At 42.8% G+C, this 18,339-nt stretch overlaps 1 protein-coding gene across 3 annotated transcripts in view; it reads right to left on the bottom strand.

The window, feature by feature from the left end:
* The window catches only part of rhbdf1a (rhomboid 5 homolog 1a (Drosophila)), a 387,291-nt gene extending 370,029 nt beyond the window's left edge, over positions 1-17,262 (bottom strand). The window contains exon 1 of one of the 3 annotated variants that reach the window (XM_063058802.1): positions 17,072-17,262. The gene's annotated coding sequence lies outside the window, so the exon portion shown is untranslated. The remainder of the gene's footprint in view (positions 1-17,071) is intronic. The other 2 variants (XM_063058799.1, XM_063058803.1) reach the window with 2 other exon arrangements.
* Between the last annotated feature and the right edge of the window lie 1,077 nt (positions 17,263-18,339).

The following is an 18,339-nucleotide window of genomic DNA, read 5'->3' as shown; positions in this document are numbered from 1 at the left end:
ACTTGCCCACGCGTACATTGCAGTTAAAATTAGTGGAGTGGGATTGTTCACCAGGCCAACACAGACTCAGTTGGGTGAACACCACACTGCCCCCCCCACCCCCACACACACTTTTATGCTGCAATGAAACGATATGCAAAATTGGTCACGACAGTCAAAGCTCACGAAGCACCTGAAGCTGTACACCCCAACTTCTCATACTACTGGAAAACGAGTTCATTGTTGGTTAGAGGTGCGCATGTGTGAGTGCGCGGAATGCAACGTCACAATAATTCCAGCCATTGCATTTTGTTGTGCGAGATCTCTGCTCAACCACCACTTTCCAGCTTTCAATCTAAGTGGTAATGTTGACCGCCAGCAACCTGGGATCACAAGGTCTCAGGCACAGAGGTCAGTATGACCCGCAGGATTTTATATCACTAAACTTGTGAAAATATCTGTTGAGTTCATTAATTCCCATAGCAAATTTCCACCTCTCCCAACATACAAAACCCTAATAGAAGCAAAAATTTTAAAAATCTTATCATTCTAAATCTATACCAGATGCTATTTAGTCACATGGTACATTTACATCTTATCCAAGTCAAAATTCTATGGAAAATGGAATCTCTTCAGATTATATTCACCACCAGGCAATGTTAGAACTAAATACAGGAACTTCCTAATTTCCAACAACAAGGTGAAATATTTTCGATGATATCAGCATCTCAGCATACAGGACCATGTATATAATGCAGCACATATACATTATAATGGCATACTGTGTCATATTAGGCTAGGGATCTTCCTTCATCAGTTGGAGTTCTACTCAGTGAGGTCACCCAGACCTAGGTATAAAAATGTTTTAAAAGAAAACCACAAAAGATAGAGACAACTCACACCCCCCAACACAGCAGTAAGTCACACCCCCCTTAAGTGCATAGAGACAGTGGCCAGCAAAATACTCAAATTCTTTGAGTAAACCATGCAATGTGCATCTTCACTTCCAATATGTTTCGTCAGGGAAGATAACTAGCATGGTTACCCATTTCCCCACTAGAAATAACTACAATTAAAAGTTGCCAGCAGAGCATTTGGGGTACTGAGGTAATAAAATATGCTAAGTGAGAAAGCATTCTTTCTCTTTATCTGCATAATGTTCTAAAATGGTAAGCTATAAATATATTTTCATCATCTTAATACTTCAGCTGTTACTTGGTTAATGTTTGTGCCATTGATAGAGCCGAAATTATCAGTAAATTCCTTCTAAATACCAATAACAAGATGTTGACATGACTTTAAATGTCAAATGCTGGCAGCAGCTATTTAAGTGCAAAACACAAATTAAGCCCCAGATGACACGTAAAGAGCAACCACTGATTGCCACCTTTCAGAAGGCAGGTAACTCACCTGTGGGAATGAGACAGGAAGAAAAACAAGCCAGGATTCTATATGGCCAGGCTAAGAATGTGGGTGGTATGGACAAGATTATTCTCAACGAGGACACCACTCAGTCAAGCTATTCAAATCTTTGCTTCACCCCATGTAAAGAATGGGAAAAATAGCTAGGCACCATTCCCAAGGTGTATTATCCTATCAAAATTAGATATCAAAAGGAAAAAGCTGCCAGCACAAGTGGTGCATGAAAGCTTGATTTCAATGTTTAAGAGAAGTTTGGGTAGGTATGAGGATGGTAGTGGTAGGGATGGCTATGGTCCTGGCACAAGTCAGGAGTAGGAAGTTTAAGTGGTTTGGCGTGGACTAGATGGTCAAGGACTTGTTTCTGTGCTGTACTTTTAACTCTAAAAGCCACATCTCTGGTGTAGGAAAAGTGACTTACGAACGGACAGTGATTCTGAATTTGGATCAATTGGTGATTAAGGTCTAAATACAACAAATCACATTTCACTGTCATTTACTGATTTGAGATACTCCTCAGGTAAAATATAATTGCAATTATAGCCAATAGCATTTACAAGGAGAAGAAAATCCCTCAAGTACTCTGTACTACATTCAATGTTCAGAGTACAAAAGTTCAAAGTAAATTTCATCAGAGTACATATGTCACCACATACCACCCTGAGATGCATTTTCCTGCAGGCATTCTCAGCAAATCTATAGAATAGTAACTATAACAGGATCAATAAGATTAACCAGAAGACAACAAACTGTGCAAATGTAAATATAAATAAATAGCAATAAAGAGAACATGAAATAACAAGATAAAGAATCCTTAAAGTGAGATCATTGTTTGTCAGAACATCTGAATGGATGGGTAACTGACTTCTTGAACCTGAAGCTCTTGTACCTTCTACTTGATGGCAGCAGCAAGAAGAGAGCATGGCCTGGGTGGTGAGGATCTCGGATGATGGCTACTGCTTTCCTGTAGATGCAACAGTGTTTCACGTAGATGTGGGGAGGCTTTACTGTGATGTACTGGGCTGAATTCACCACCTTTGGTAGGATTTCCCATTTAAAGGCATTGGTGTTTCCTTACTAGGTTATAACGTAGTCAATACACCCTCCACTACACATCTATAAAAGTTTATCAAAGATTTTGATGTCATGCTGAGTCGCCACAGATTTCTATAGATGAACAGACACTGCTGTGCTTTCATCGCAATTGCATTTACAGCTGGGTCCAGGACAGATCTTCTGAAAGACTAACATCCTGAATTTAAAGTTGCTAACCCTCTCCACCTCCGATCTTCTGATGAGGACTGCCTCATGGACCTTTGGTTTCCCTCTCCTGAAGTATACAATCAGTTACTTAGTCTTGCTGACATTGAATAAGAGGTTGTTGTTAGGACACTACTCAGCCAAATTTTCAGTCTCCCTCCTGTATACTGATTCATCACCATCTTTGATTGGGCCCACAACAGTGATGTCATCAGCAAACTTGAATGTGGTATCAGAGCTGTGCTTAGCCAGTCAGAGGTGTAAAGCAGGGAGAGCAGGGGGCTAAGCACATAGTCCTGTGGTGCACCTGTGCTGATGGAGATCATTTTTGCCAATCCGAAATGACCAGCAACATCAAGAAGACAACATTTTCAAAATAGAGACCATGTTCATGTGATCCTATCCTGAAACTCATGGCCAAAAAAAGGAGAACAAAACTGAATAATTCAGTTTATTCTAACCATGTACTGTAGTAAATAAGCGATTCTGCAGATGTCAGAAGTAAAAAGCTGCACCATTCATCAATGACAATTTTAATAGATTTAACCACAAAGTCATTTCTTCTTCCTGGCCCCATCGATAAAAATACGGCTATCCAATTCCTTTCAAATCAGCAAACCATAGCAATTTTTTTTGCTTACACCCAAAGTGCATCATCTCTTATTCTGATCAAACGCACTAGGTTAAAACACAGTGCTCTGGCTCGTAGAGATTATGAACAGTCAAATGCAAATCATGGAAAGATAATATTGGGCAAGGGTGACAGACATTGACACAGGATACTGAATTACTGCAAGGACAACAGCAAGACAAAGCCAGTGAAAGATAGGTTGACCCAATTCTTTCAACAGCCCCAGCCAGGGTATCTTCCATATCAGCCATACATTCCCATTTAATGAGCTAGAACACAATGCAACTTTTTTTTAAAAAAATAAAAGAACTGCTGAAATGTTCCAGTAAAGTTTGAGAAAAAGTTTAAATATGAATTCTGTTTAAATTACCACAGCAAAATCTTCAGCTTGAACAGAGTTACACCACGGTTGCACTTGGGCAAACCAGCAGACAGGAATCTCTGTCTGGACAGGAAGTGGCAGAGATCCTCTGAAGTTAACAGGAAGAGTTTTACTCCGCAACTGCCTGGCTTGCATGGTCCACTTTTACTGTTCAATGAAAACTAAGTGCTTCCAGCATGGGGTGGGTGGGGGGGGGGTGGGGAGGATTGAAAATCAATATGACTAGTTTCATTTTCTGAAGTGATCCCTTCTTGCTAACTCTGATTACACATTATATTGACTGAACTTGAATTCCATATTTGTTAATCCACATCAAAGCTAGAGAAGACAGCTGGAAATAGTGCAATATTTGTCTAGTCAAGATGGCGCCACTGAACGATTCCTCAGGCGACATCTTTCAGACAGTCAATCATTTCAGTTCTTTTCCACATCTTCTACTTACTCTTTGCTTTGGAGCCCAGGGCTTACAGTCTGTAGTTGAGTGAGCTAGTGCCATACCATGCTGTCCCCAAAAACACTTCAGAAGAGAAACATGAACACAAATTGTGAGGAGAAGCCATGATCAACTACATTTCTCACTGATTAAAGCATTGAGGAAGATTTAAACATCGAGGCAAACGTGGAGGAGAGCGAGTGGTTGTCGGTGGGGTCGCTGGTTTGTGCCACTGGCCTTGGAGTCCTGATGCTCTGGGAGGGGCTGCTGGGTCCAAATGCTCTCGGAGATGTTTCCAAAATTCTGAGATGTATGGATTAGACTGTAGCTCATAATGGCCTCTTTCTGTTCTATAAACAAGACAGAGTCTGAAGGTGTTGGAAATCACAAAATGCTGGAGGAACTCAGCAGGCCAGGCAGCATCTATGGAGAAAACGACAGTCAACATTTCGGGCCTAGACCCATCGGCAGACTGAGGAGAGCAAAAGATTTAGAATGTGGGGGGGGGGGTGGGGGAGAGAGAAACACAAGGTGATAGGTGAAACCGGGAGAGGGAGGCATGAAGAGCTGTGAAGTTGATTGGTGAAAGGGATACAGAGCTGGAGAAGGGGGAGTCCGATAGGAGAGAACAGAAGGCCATGAAAGAAAGTGGGGGGGGGTGGAGAAGAGAGAGCACCAGAGGAAGGCAATGGGCAGGCAAGAGAGGGAAAAAGAGATGGAGAATGGTGGAGGGGAGGAGCAGCCATTACCAGAAATTCATGCCATCAGGTTGGAGGCTACCCACATGTTGTATTTCTGAGTGTGGCCTCATCACAACAGCAGAGGCCATGGATCGACATTTTGGAATGGGAATGGAAAGTGGAATTAAAATGGGTGGCTACTGGGAGATCCTGCTTCTTCTGGCGGACGTAGTATATAGGTGCTTGGCAAAAGCAGTCTCCCAATCTATGTCGGGTCTCACCTATATCCAGGAGACCACACCGGGAGCACCAGACACAGTAAATGACCCCGACAGACTCACAGGTGAAGTGTCATCTCAACTGGAAGGACTGTTTGGGGCCCTGAACGATAGTCAGGGAGGTGGTGTTGGGACAGGTGTAACACTTGTTCAGCTTGCAAGGATAAGTGCCAGGAGGGAGTTCGGGGGAGGGATGTACAACCTGGAGGGAGATCAGTAGATCAGTGGGAGCTCATCTCTCCCCCCTACCCGCTTGAATCGCTCCCTACTAGACTCCCTGGTCTACTCTGTGGCTGACTGGTGGACTGGGGGCAATCTGTTTTTGTGCGGGGGAGAGGTTGGTGGGGGGAGGGAGGTTGCAAGTATTTTTTGTTTTCTTTTCAGGCGGGGGTGATTGCTGTCTTTCTCTCAACTACAGTACTTCAATTGTTTTGCTGGATTTTATGGCTATCTGGAGAAGACAAATCTCAGTAGTATTCTGCATAATACTTTGATCATAAAGAAAATATCCTTCCACTAGATGCCTGAAAGGAAAAGCACTCAAGTGTCCACTTCAGCGTCAAGTTACATGATGGCCTGGAGTGGAAACTTCAATACATTGAAATGCAGAGCTTACGGAGAGCTGAGCACTTAGCCAGCTCCATGAAGAGTACTGCTCTCCTCACTACTGAGGGCATCAACAAGAGGTGATGTCACATCCACCATGAGGGATGCCACCATCCAGGCCGTGCCTCCTTCTCAGTGCTACCATCAGGTACCAACACCTCAAGATCCAACAGCTTCTTCCCCACTACCAGCAGGTTCTTCAACTTAAGCCCAATTTATACTTCTGCGTCAAATGTACGCCGTAGGTACTGCGTACCCTACGCCGTAGGTACTGCGTACCCTACGCCGTAGGGTGACGTGCATCTCCCCAAAAATGTAACTCACGTGTTGCAGCGATGCAGACCGCAACAACTGTGATTGGTCCAGTTGGGAGCATCGCATTTCCTCCTACGCATTTCCTCTTGCTTTTCTCCGTCATGTCTGTACACTGATGTGAAATAAATGGTTGGAGACGATGAACCAAATCGTCAAGTCTACCTGCCGACATCCGAAAATATCTGAAATGCATTTCCTCGTCCATGTCTTTCACGAAGAAACTCACAGTGGCATAGAAACCCAATTAGCATTTTGGCGGTGAATTGCAGAGCGATGCAGATACAACTACGCATGATCGCTACAGTGTAGGGCTACGCAAAAGTATAAATCAGGCCTACGGCATAGGCTATGGCATAGCCCGCACGCACAAGTACAAATCAGCCTTTACCCTTACACCATCTTGGATTATATTTTTCCCACTCTCAACCTGTACTCGTGGTGTAAATTTATTCTGTCATGTTAGTTGTGAACACTTTGTTCATTTAATTTTATTCTTATGCTTGTCATGTCTATTATGCATTACTCTGCTGCAAAATGACTAATATTCATGACATTTATATCTGTCTCTGTGCCTATGACATTAAGCTTCAAGTTGGCAAGGAGGGCAACGTGAAACATGAATAATTATTAACAGGAGCTATTTTCATTTGGTTGTTCATGGTATATGAAAGCACTTACAATGAATGGCCATTCCAAGTGTCCCAGGATGCCTATACAGCTGTCAACTCTAGGCCAGACAAGGAAGGGTTAATGAACTTCCTGTTCTGAAGCACCTTTGCAAAACAGATGTTTTATACCAATCCAACATCTTCAAGCTTACTATTACAAATTCAATTCTTCTTATTCCAGAATTATTTGAACAAATTCCTCAGCTACCAAACTGGGATTGTAACAGAGTCTGTTAATCAACAGTCCTGTCTCTGGAAGCTATTAAAATAACTTAAATGCATCAGAAGGACATAGTCAACCAGAAGCTGCTCAAGACTGCCTTTAAATCATTTATTATTCCCTCAAGGAAAAATAAACTAGCAGTATCATGCATTGTTAAAATGAAAGGGAGACAAGTGAATTTAAATAAAATAATATATTTCAAATCAATTCAGAGTAAAGCTTTGGAGCATACTAGTATCATGTTACCCATCAGCTATTCTGCTAGGAAACTAACAAGACATAGATGAAAGCATTAGAGTTAGAATTAGTGGAAGAATTAGATCTTAGCCAAACTTACCGTCTCTGTCATTGAATAAGGTAATAGTTAACCCTTTAAGCCAATTTATCTTCTCTTGGGCAAGCCTCATCTCTGTTTCCTCAATATCCAAAACTGGATAATTTGCATTTTTTCCCCTGCATCTTCCATTTTCCATATCCTTGGCCATTTATACGTCTCCATCCCCAAGGCTACTCTGAATCTTCCTTACAGACCACATTATCATTCAGTTTTCCATTAAACAAATATATTTATAGTTCATTCCCTCTTCCAAATCTTTAATGTAGATTATGCACAGCTGGGACTCAGCATCAATCCGTGACAACCAACCAATTACAGTCTCAACTATAAATGACAGATTTATTCCTACTGTTAATCAATCTTCAATCTAGAGCAGGACACCACCCTTAACCCTCAAGCTCGCATTGTTTCACAACTCATGTGCCGCTACTTAAGACCTTATAAAGATCCATGTACACACCACCAGGTTCCTGCTTTTTTTATTTTGTTACAACATTAAAAAGGAACATTTGTCAATATGACTTCCATTAGTCCACATTAGCACCGACCAATTCTATTGGGTTCCCCACAATGCTAAGGATTAGGTTATCATTTCCTTGATAAGTATAATATTTCCCCTATAACAGGTCCATTGCTCAGTAGTTCCCAGTTTACAATTTTCCACCATTGTAAATAGTGAATTTACATTTGCTACCTCCTTCTCAATAGGAACCGACCTACACTCAAAAAAAATTGTAAAGATGAATGTTGATGTGTCTCGATAACCACCACCTTCAAAGTTAAGTTGCATTTACTTTTTTTAAATCTTGCAGCTCTCAACTTGTTAGGCAACATTTCCTGGAGATTGTCATCTTCACCACCCCACATATATAAAACGCCCACTTTTTCTGCCATTTTCCTATTCCCCAATATAACAGCATATGATCACTACAGCACTTGGGATTTAACTTTCTCCTATTCTGCTTCACATTTCAAACAGCGATACTACATTAGCAATTGCGAATTGTCTTTTTCATTCAGAAGTACTGTAGTTAAAATTAGAGTATGGGAGCGGATCATTTCTATTTTGCAAATTGTGATAAGCTTAAAGAATCAGGCTCATCTTTACCACACAGCAGATATGATTGCTCCATCTTGGTTTTCTGTAGTCATACTCAAGTTATAGCAGACTGCACTTTGATACAATCAATGAAATTTGTGTAGTCATTTTCCAGTGTACAGTTTACCGCCAAACATATGTAACACATCTCTACATGAAACTTGTCTTTTATGAATATTTTCCATTTCAGTACTCAAATCTATGGATTTTCAAATGGGTGCAGCATTAAAAACTTAAGTATTTCTGAAAGATTCTGTTTTACGAACATTATCACAGCAAAACAGCATAATAGTGTAGATTTTCAATCTGATATTAATTCCAAGTGGAATTAAAACATTTGTGATATTATAATATAATATCAGCTTTTTCCCCTTTTAAATTATAAATTTCTATGCAATGAAACTCTTATTAAATTGGGAACTGCATGCTATGCGTATGTACACAATCTATTCTCCACGGAGATACTGGTTCAAATCCAGTTCAAAGATCAGATGAAAGCAATCTGACTTGCATTCCCAGGGAATATGGATCTATTTTCAGTTCCAATTTACAAGGACATGTTAGTCAGACCTTGCAAAGAATAAGCCGAGAGCAGAGACTCCCAACACATTTTATGCCGTGGACCAATACCATTTAGCAAGGGGTTCATGGCCCTAGATTGGAAATCCCTGGACTGGACTGACTATACTGCAGTGAAATGATCAATTACATCCCTGAAAGGCCAAGATGCAAGGAGGAAAATACTGCCAATCATCAAACAGATTTCCATTCCTGTTATTAGGTCAGAATTCCTCCTCCCCCCACCCTAGCCTTCCTCTTCCACTGGGCTCTGTCAGAGCAGTTTGATCCAAAACATATCGCTTGGTTCCTCCAGCATTGCATCTGGCACACAAATCACCACAGCTACTCACAGGCCAAGGCCGCTAATGGCTGAATTAATCAACCTTACTTTGGCTGCATAAAACTACACATTCCCTACTAACATCTAAGCAGGAAAATTTAAATGCACTTTTCTACAATGACCATAACTCAGTAGCACAAGTCATTTGGTCAATTAATCTCATCCTCACATCCAAAAATGCATCAAAAACTGTATTACTGATGGTATGCATAATCCAAACCTTCATTTCACAAGTCTGGTCATATCTTACCCTTATTCCAACATGCCACACAAATCTGCTTGTGCAGAATAACCTGTCAAACTACCCTTTCAAATGTCATTTAACTGATACCTTAAGAAGCTAAAATAACTTATTACACTGACAGAACAAAACTCAAGAACAAAAAACCCTCCTGGAATGTTTAATGAATGTACAAAATAATGCCCCACTCAACTGTTGATGTTAACACCAAAGAGGATTTATTGATGGTCAATATATTCAGAGTTTTCATAACACTTCAATCCATTACATAAAAAATGTTTTCAGTTGGGTTTTATATTTAAGCTTTTAAAGTAACAACTTTCCAAAATGGCATTCTGTATTCAAACCCCATGGCAATGAGATTCTGGGCTGACTTTTGTTCTATTAGCAAGGGAGTAAGCCAATAGCATGCTGCTTTTTTGTAAAGCAATGGATAATCAAACAGCCATCTTGGCAACATGCAGTAAAAATGTAGAAACACAGAAGGAATTTGCACCAAAAAACATTAACTGTTTCTTTTTATACAGATGTAGCCTGATCTACTGAGTGTTCCCAGCACTTTCTGCTTAAAAATAACTTTTGTTCTCCCCAAAAACCACCTTAGCATCAAGAGCGCCATTCAAGTTCGCTGTACATTGAATAGCACTAAGCTATTGTAACTACTTTATACATGTGCTTGCATAAGGGATAAACCTCCTGTCAAAAGTATAAAACGTGAGTAATATTTCACACATAAAGGAATAAGTTAACTATCAGTACTAATATTAAATCCCTATATTCTTGTTTATTTCTGCAATCCCCTATCAAGTTAATTATCATTCAAACCATACATAGATGCAGCTGAATGATGCAGTTGTTCCTCTCGAGCCAAGGTGCAAAACATTCAAAATAGCAAACATTCAAAAATACTGAGTAACACAATTCAAATGTTGATCAAAGCAGCAGATACACTCGATAAAAATACATATAGTCCAAGACCCTGTGCAACAATGTCCAGCAATGTAGAATCTCCCAGCAGTGTATAGACGCACACAATCCAGCCTGTCATTCCACCGCTCAAACAAGAGAGGTCAGGCCCCAGCTGAGCTCTACCACGACGTAGTGCTTCTGCATCGCTCACCGGTTTTACAACAGCAGGCAAGCCTGAGGCTTGAGGCCTAGTTCTCATTACAACCAAGGCTACACAGCTCCTATGTCGACTGTCCCTCCACCAGAGGTAACAGGCCGGCAGCAACTTACATTAATACTGTCCAACAGAGTCTTGCAATCGCAAGTGAAGTGTCCGAGACAATCTCCCACAGTTTACTGTACCAGCTCCAATGCTTCTGAGTAGCGGGCAGCAACATGGCCTGCAGCTGGGTCAGCTCCTCCGAACCCAAACCAGGATCCTCTGGTCAACAAGCAGCTCACTGATGGAGTAGCCCTGCAGTACCCAACGTTCTTGGAGTAGAATTGGGTTTGGTGTCGTTTAGACGCTTGGTGTCCAACATCAGTGGCATCCTTCCAGAAAGCCAGTGTGGTTTTCGAACAGGCCGTAGTACAGTGGACATGACCTTTTCACTGAGGCAGCTCCAAGAGAAATGTGTTGAGTAGCAGAGAAGTCTCTATGTCACATTTGTTGATCTAACCAAAACGCTTGACACTGTTGGTAGAGATGGCCTGTGGAAGCTCCTACCAAAATTCAGTTGCCCCCCACGCCTAACCAACATCATCCGTCAGTTCCACGAAGACATGGAAGGCTGCATCAACATGTGTGGTGAGTTATCAGGCCCATTTTCAGCAATGGCATAAAACAGAGTTGTGTTCTAGCTCCTACTCTGTTTGGACTATTCTTTGCTGCTGTTCTTCAGGATGCCACATCTGACCTGAAGTCAGGGGTCTTCCTGCAAACGAGGGCTGATGGCAGGCTCCTCAGTCTCACAAGATTGAGAGCAAAAACAAAAGTCAAGGACATTGTGGTGCACGAGCTACAGTTTGCTGATGACTGCACTGGTTGCCCACTCTCTTGAAGACTTACAGGAGATCACCAGTCACCATGCCAGTGCAACCAAAAGCTTCAGACTGACAATCAGCCTGAAGAAGACGTAAGTTTTGTACCAACTGGCTCCTGGCTCAAGCTACGAAGAACCAACTGTCCTCATTGATGACGCTCCTCTCAATGCTGTCAACAAGTTTTGCTACCTGGGCAGCATAATAACATCCTCAGCTTCTCTGGATATAGAGATTGAGTCAAGAACCAGAAAAGCTTGCTTTGCCTTTGGTCATCTGAAAGATCGAGTTTAGTCACAGAACATCAGGTTGGCCACCAAGTGCAAGGTATACAGGACCGTTGTCATATCAACCTTGTTATACGGCTGTGAGATATGGTGCCCATATCAGAGACACTTACGCCAGCTTGACCAACTGCAGCAGAATCATCTACGTTCTCTGATGAAGATCACCTGGTGAGACAAGGTCTCCAATATCGAGGCCCTCTCTCGAGCCGGAATGCCAGCAGTTTCAACCTTGGTGATGTCAGCCCAACTGCGCTGGGCAGGACACGTTGTCAGAATGCCTGACGGAAGACTGCCCAAGGACATCTTATACAGCCAACTGTCCAGTGGTACCTGAAAAAGAGGAGGCCAGCAACTACAGTACAAGGATGTTCTGCACAGGAGCCTCAAGAAAGCTGACATTGCCCCATCAACATGGGAGGATCTGGCTCAAGATTGCTCACAGTGGAGGGACGCCATCAGAAAAGGTGTCGACACTGCTGAGAACAAGTTCAATGAGGCAACAGAGGAAAGGCACAGGAAGCGCCACAACAGAGCTTCTGCCCCTGCTGCCCTCCAGACCCCACCTGCCAAGTGTGTGGCAAGCAGTGCCCGTCAAGGATCGGCCTGTACAGCCACTCCAGGAGAGAGAAAGAATGTGCGTATATAAATAACGGATGGGGTACGAGGGGGAGGTGGGGCATTAGCAGAAGTTCGAGGGGGAGGTGGGGCATTAGCAGAAGTTAGAGAAGTCAATGTCGCACCTCCCCCTCGTACCCCATCCGTTATTTATTTATATACACACATTCTTTCTCTCACTCTCCTTTTTCTCCCTCTGTCCCTCTGACTATACCCCTTGCCCATACTCTGGGTTTTTTCCCCCCCTCACCCTTTTCCTTCTCCCTGAGCCTCCTGTCCCATGATCCTCTCATATCCCTTTTGCCAATCACCTGTCCCGCTCTTGGCTCCATCCCTCCCCCTCCTGTCTTCTCCTATCATTTTGGATCTCCCCTCCCCCTCCCACTTTCAAATCTCTTACTAGCTCTTCCTTCAGTTAGTCCTGACGAAGGGTCTCGGCCCGAAACGTCGACTGTACCTCTTCCTAGCGATGCTGCCTGGCCTGCTGAGTTCACCAGCAACTTGGATGTGTGTTGATTCGAAGAATCATTGGGCAATTCAAAGGAAACCTGCGCTGGTGGAAAACTTTAGCAAACCATGGGTCTAAAATTAAATGTTAAGGCTTTAACCATCGACTCAAAATATAACTTTTGGAATAGTCATACAGATAGAAAACAGGCCCATAGCACACCACATCCAGGCCAACTATCTACACTAATCACACTTCCCTCTTGTACTCAAATCTACTCAAACTCCCGCACTCCTTCCACTCACATACACCAAGGCAAGTCATGGTAGGCATTTGTCGTTTCCATAAACTCCTGCTACGAGGTTCCATCTGATCAATAATCATATCAATTAACAATTTTCACGACACATGCCTGTGATAATAAACCTGATTCTGAATCCCATGCCAGGTACAAATATAGGGTCAATTCCCTGGAAATCCTATCAAAATTGGGCTCTGCTACAGAAATACAGGGAATCAACTGGAGAACAAAATGATAAATATGACACTTTGTATCCTTAGTTCAAGGCTCCCTGTGTTAAATCCATTGAGAAAGCTCCAGGACAAACTGCCATTTAAATAAATGCGAGTAGCTCTACTTGGAACAGATCATGTTTACATGCATGCAGAGCTACTATGCTTACCATAATTCTACACTCCACTTGATATAATAAAGGAACAGACCATGTTACACCAACATCATATCCCTTCACGCTTTTGACAACTCCTGTAACATATCCCTAAGTGTTACTGATCAATTAAATGTCCAGTCGTTATTTATTTATTCATAAAAAGGCTTGCTGATATTAAAGTTCACCAGGTTCATGGTCACATCCTCTGAAAATAGCTTGCAAAAGAATTTAGAAAATATATGAAATATTTTATACAGCACTTTCCTCAAAATGTCTAGGTCTTTATTCACAATAGACATTCAAGTTGTCTTTTTCTGGCTATTTTTATAACTTTAAAAATTACAGAAAGAGTTAACATATGCACTTTGCCAGTCCCTGGAAATCAGTAATTTTTGAATGATTTGTGGCAAAGTTCCTGTAATTTCCTCCCTCACTTCCTTAAGGACCCTCAGATACATCTTATCCGGTCGATGGAATGTATTTAATCTTGTACAGCTGTTAGTTATCATGCTGTTGGTAGTGAAGGAGGGGGAAAAAAAAGTATCTTCAACACTCCTAATAAGCTGATAAAGAGACTTTACAGGTATCAGAAAGGGTCTGGCAGCATTCACACACTTCCACAGAGAAATTATAATTTAAAGGACAACTGAGCTTCAAGTTTTGTATGTTTTTTGAGCAGTTAGAACACGTTAGCAAGGGCACTAGGAATACTTTCATGAAAATGATCATGAATGCACGGGACAACAGCAAAGCCACAAGTACAAAACGGCTGCTATCAAATCCAACAGCAGAAGCTTTTATCCCGGTAGTAGATAATGCAGAAGTCATTGGGAATGTAAGCAAATATGAATAAAACAAAATATTGCATTCTTCAATCCCCCATTAAAGTTAAATTTCTTTTGACCATTTTCTTTCCTTCTTTTAAAGAAAACTTCATTTTGAAGTTAATGTAATTTTCTTTTATGCACCTCTTTCTCTCAAGTCAGCCCCTTCAAGCAGGCTTTACCATTGGCCTGGTCTACTCTATTCAGGAGCACCTTATTAAACGAATTCCTAGTGCCACCATAGCTCACAAAAGATCTAAATAAAATTGATTTTTCTGAATAAATGCATGTTTAGAAGCTACAAGATTGATTAACTGTAGGACATTGCACAAAATAATGTTGCAGTTTTCCTACAAGCTCTACTTCAGATGATCTCAAAACTTCAAAATTGATCTATTGCTTCCCATTAACATGACAGAAATATTATAATCTTGCTCACATGGTATGTTATTTAATACCATGATCATGTCAATTTTGCAGCAGTGAAAAGTTTAAGCAGTACAAAAGAACTAGAATTCCTCTGACCAGAGCTCTTGGACTCAAACTTTTTTTTTCCTACAGATGCTGTCTGACCTGATCTGCTGAGTGGTTTCAGCATTTCCTGTAACTCAGATTTTCAGCATTTGATAGTTGATAGATTCTTGATTGGAAGGGATACGGGGCAGGAGATTGGGGCCAAGAAGAAAATTGGATCAGCCGTTATGAAATGGCAGAGCAGACTTGATGGGAAAATTGGCCTAATTCTGCTCCTTTAATTTAAAGTCTTATTTGCAGCATTTCATTTCACCACCCTCTTCTACAATGCACCCACCAAGGAATGATCATGACCGTGCACAGTGCAGATCAAGTTCTGTGGTCAATGGTAAAGGACACTATCATCACTGTGCAAATACTAATTGACTTCAGCGCCTTCGTTGCTGCACAACAGCTAGTCATTTTAGGTACTGGATTCAAAATGGAAAATGTTTTCCCCAGATTGGTTATCATTTTCCAGCAAAACTTCAACTTAAAACCTTAGTACTCGTTCTCATAAGTACTACTACAAATACCGAAGTGTTTCTTGCGTTAACTTTATTTGACCACGTTCCATCAAAATACAGTATCACCAAAAATATATCATACTGGCAACACAACGAAATGCATTCCAATCTTAAACAAGAGAAAATCTGCAGATAACAGGAATTCTGCAGATGCTGGAAATTCAAGCAACACACATAAAAGTTCCTGGTGAACGCAGCAGGCCAGGCAGCATCTCTAGGAAGAGGTGCAGTCGACGTTTCAGGCCGAGACCCTTCGTCAGGACTAACTGAAGGAAGAGTGAGTAAGGGATTTGAAAGTTGTAGGGGGAGGGGGAGATCCAAAATGATAGGAGAAGACAGGAGAGGGAGGGATGGAGCCAAGAGCTGGACAGGTGCTAGGCAAAAGGGATACGAGAGGAAATCTGCAGATGCTGGAAATCAGAGCAACACACACACACACACAAAATGCTGGAGGAACTCAACAGGCCAGGCAGCATCTATGGGTAAGAGTGCAGTCGAAGTTTCGAGCCGAGACCCTTCGGTAGTCCTACAGCATATTTCTCTCATTTAATCGTACCCTTCAAGCTGTTGCACCAAACCAGTCCGGAGGAGATAAGTTTGTCGTGACAAAATAACCATCTTCCATCCGGTGAATTAAGTACATCCAAGCAAAACGCCCGACTAAAATGCTGTAATAGCATCTAAGGGAAATTGTTGAAAATTCGACAGACGTTGCATAAATAGAATACACAGAATAGGCAATGGCAGTTTAAAGAAAATAAAGCACTCGGGTCAATAATAGAACTCAAATAGTGGCTGGAGCACTTTGCGTCCGTACCCATGTGCGCTCAGTGTACCGTTCATGCGATCGACAAACAAGTTGTAGTACCTTTATTCAAATCCAGAAAGAATTAAACTGAACAAAGACCGTCGCAACAAACAGCCTATAACAGTCCGGGACAGTCCATCCTAAAAACTTCCAGCCCAGATGCGAGCAATGTTATAAATCCTGGATTGTGACCCCATTCCTTGGTGCTTGCCGGATCCTTCACTGGAGCAACGCCCCTTTAAGGATCTGCTGCAGCCGAAGTCGGGATGTCAGGATCCGCACTTCCGTACTCCCGGGAAACTGACTGCTGCCAAATGGCAACAGGTCGTGAGGTGGGGCTGCGGCGCGGCGAGAGGAGCAGCCTTCCGAACAACCCGGAGCTCTTTCTGGCCTCGCAACCCGCGGCAGGGCCCGGCTCCAGCAACTCCCGGCCGCTCATTGACCACACACACCACGCCCGGCCCCTTTCACACACTATCCCAACTCCAGTTCCACACATATACCAACCCCAGCGCCTTCCACATCTGACCTAGACAACTCATGCCTGTCTCTCATTCCCACAGAGAGCCAGCAACACTCCCCACATTTGGCACTTCCCAAACACCCCCCTCCCAAGTCAGCCACATTCCACTGCCCTCAGCTGTCCTTCTCTCCCACTTTCCTGCCCCTCCAGTCGAACCAAACTCCCTCCCCTGCAGCACATGGCCAGAGTGTGCTGGCTCCGGCAGGAGAGCTGCTATTTTGCCGTCAATGGTCGCTCTTCCCCGCCCCCCCCCACCACCACACGGCTCTGGGGAGAGAGGTCCGCCCAAAGTAGCTACCTCCTCAATCCACCTCCACCGCACCCCCCCCCAATGGCTCTGCTACAGTAGTCAAATGCCCTACTTATTTCCCAATCGCGGGACAGCAGTTCCGAAAGCCTCGCGTCCACTCTTACCCTCTTGAGGTGCCCGCTCACTCGCTGCAGCCCGCGTTATCTCCCGCCGGCCACGCCAGTGTTAACGGCCGCTACTTCCCTCTCCGGCCAGGCAAAGGAAAGTCCACAGGCTCGACTCCGCCGGCCTGACGTCAGGGCTTCTTTCAAAAAAGGGTCCAGACAAACTTCAAACAACTTCCGCGCTCCTGCTACCTCTTAAAGGGACTGCCCGTCAGGCTCTGACGGATTATTTCTTCGCCGACGCAATATGTGACCCACCCATTTTTTCCCTGGAGGGAATTCAAAAGATTCCGTTCTTCGTCGTTTTGCAGCATTCTTTTCGGGAGAATCATACCTGAGATATAGGTGTTGGGTGGAATCCACCGAAAAAAAATAAGTCCAGCATTCCCCTAGTTTAAATACTTGCAAAAGGTGCTAGCAAAGTTGTAATGCTTAGATATTATTGTGTGTGGGGTTGCAATAAGCAATAAGCGTGAATTGGTATGATACGCCTCCATGCGCTTTTTCTTCTTACAACATAATAGGAATCCATTTAATCAGAGTAATTTAGCACAGGTACAGACCCTTCGGCCCAAATGATCAATGCTGACCGATTCACATTTAACTAGTTTCCCTATAACTACATTTGCCCCACATCTCTCTAAACCTTTCCCACCCACGTATCCGTCCAACTATCTTTTAAATATCGCTAGCGTACCAGCATCAACCACTTCCTCCAGCGGCTCAGTCCTTGCGTGGAAAAAAAAAGCTCCTCAGGTTCCTCCTAAATGTCTATCCTTCACCTTTAACGTGTCCCCGGGGGTTGGGGGAAGACCGTATTCACCCAGTCAATGTCCCTCCTGATTTTATACAGCTCTATAATACTGTATTATCGCCCATTTTCCTGCGCTCCCTGCCTACTCAAAATCTTTCCGTTACTTTGTTGCTTCAGTCCCTGCTCAGGCTTTTAGAGCAATCCGATTAGTTCCATTTCCCCTTATTCTCTCTTGCATACGAATCAACGCCCCCTCCTAATAATTTCCTCGCCACTAGGGGTAATTAAAAGAAGACATTCAATTTATTAACTGCCGCGTGCCTGCTTTAAATAGCGCAGAGCAGAAATTATTTTAACATTCTTGCGATTCATGAAGCTATTTGTCCCACTCGGACTATGCCAAGTCCTAATTGAGAAAGGAATATTCAATTTCCTTCCCTTTCTCCACTGCCCTTAAAATCATTCTCTGCCCATGTCTATCAGTTGCCCTATTAAGGACACTCGTTTTCTCCCC

This window comes from Mobula hypostoma, chromosome 9, assembly GCF_963921235.1.
Source record: "Mobula hypostoma chromosome 9, sMobHyp1.1, whole genome shotgun sequence".
In the NCBI taxonomy this organism is placed as follows: domain Eukaryota; kingdom Metazoa; phylum Chordata; class Chondrichthyes; order Myliobatiformes; family Myliobatidae; genus Mobula; species Mobula hypostoma.
Note: the sequence above shows the minus strand (reverse complement) of the source record. Positions and strands in the feature narration are given on the sequence as shown.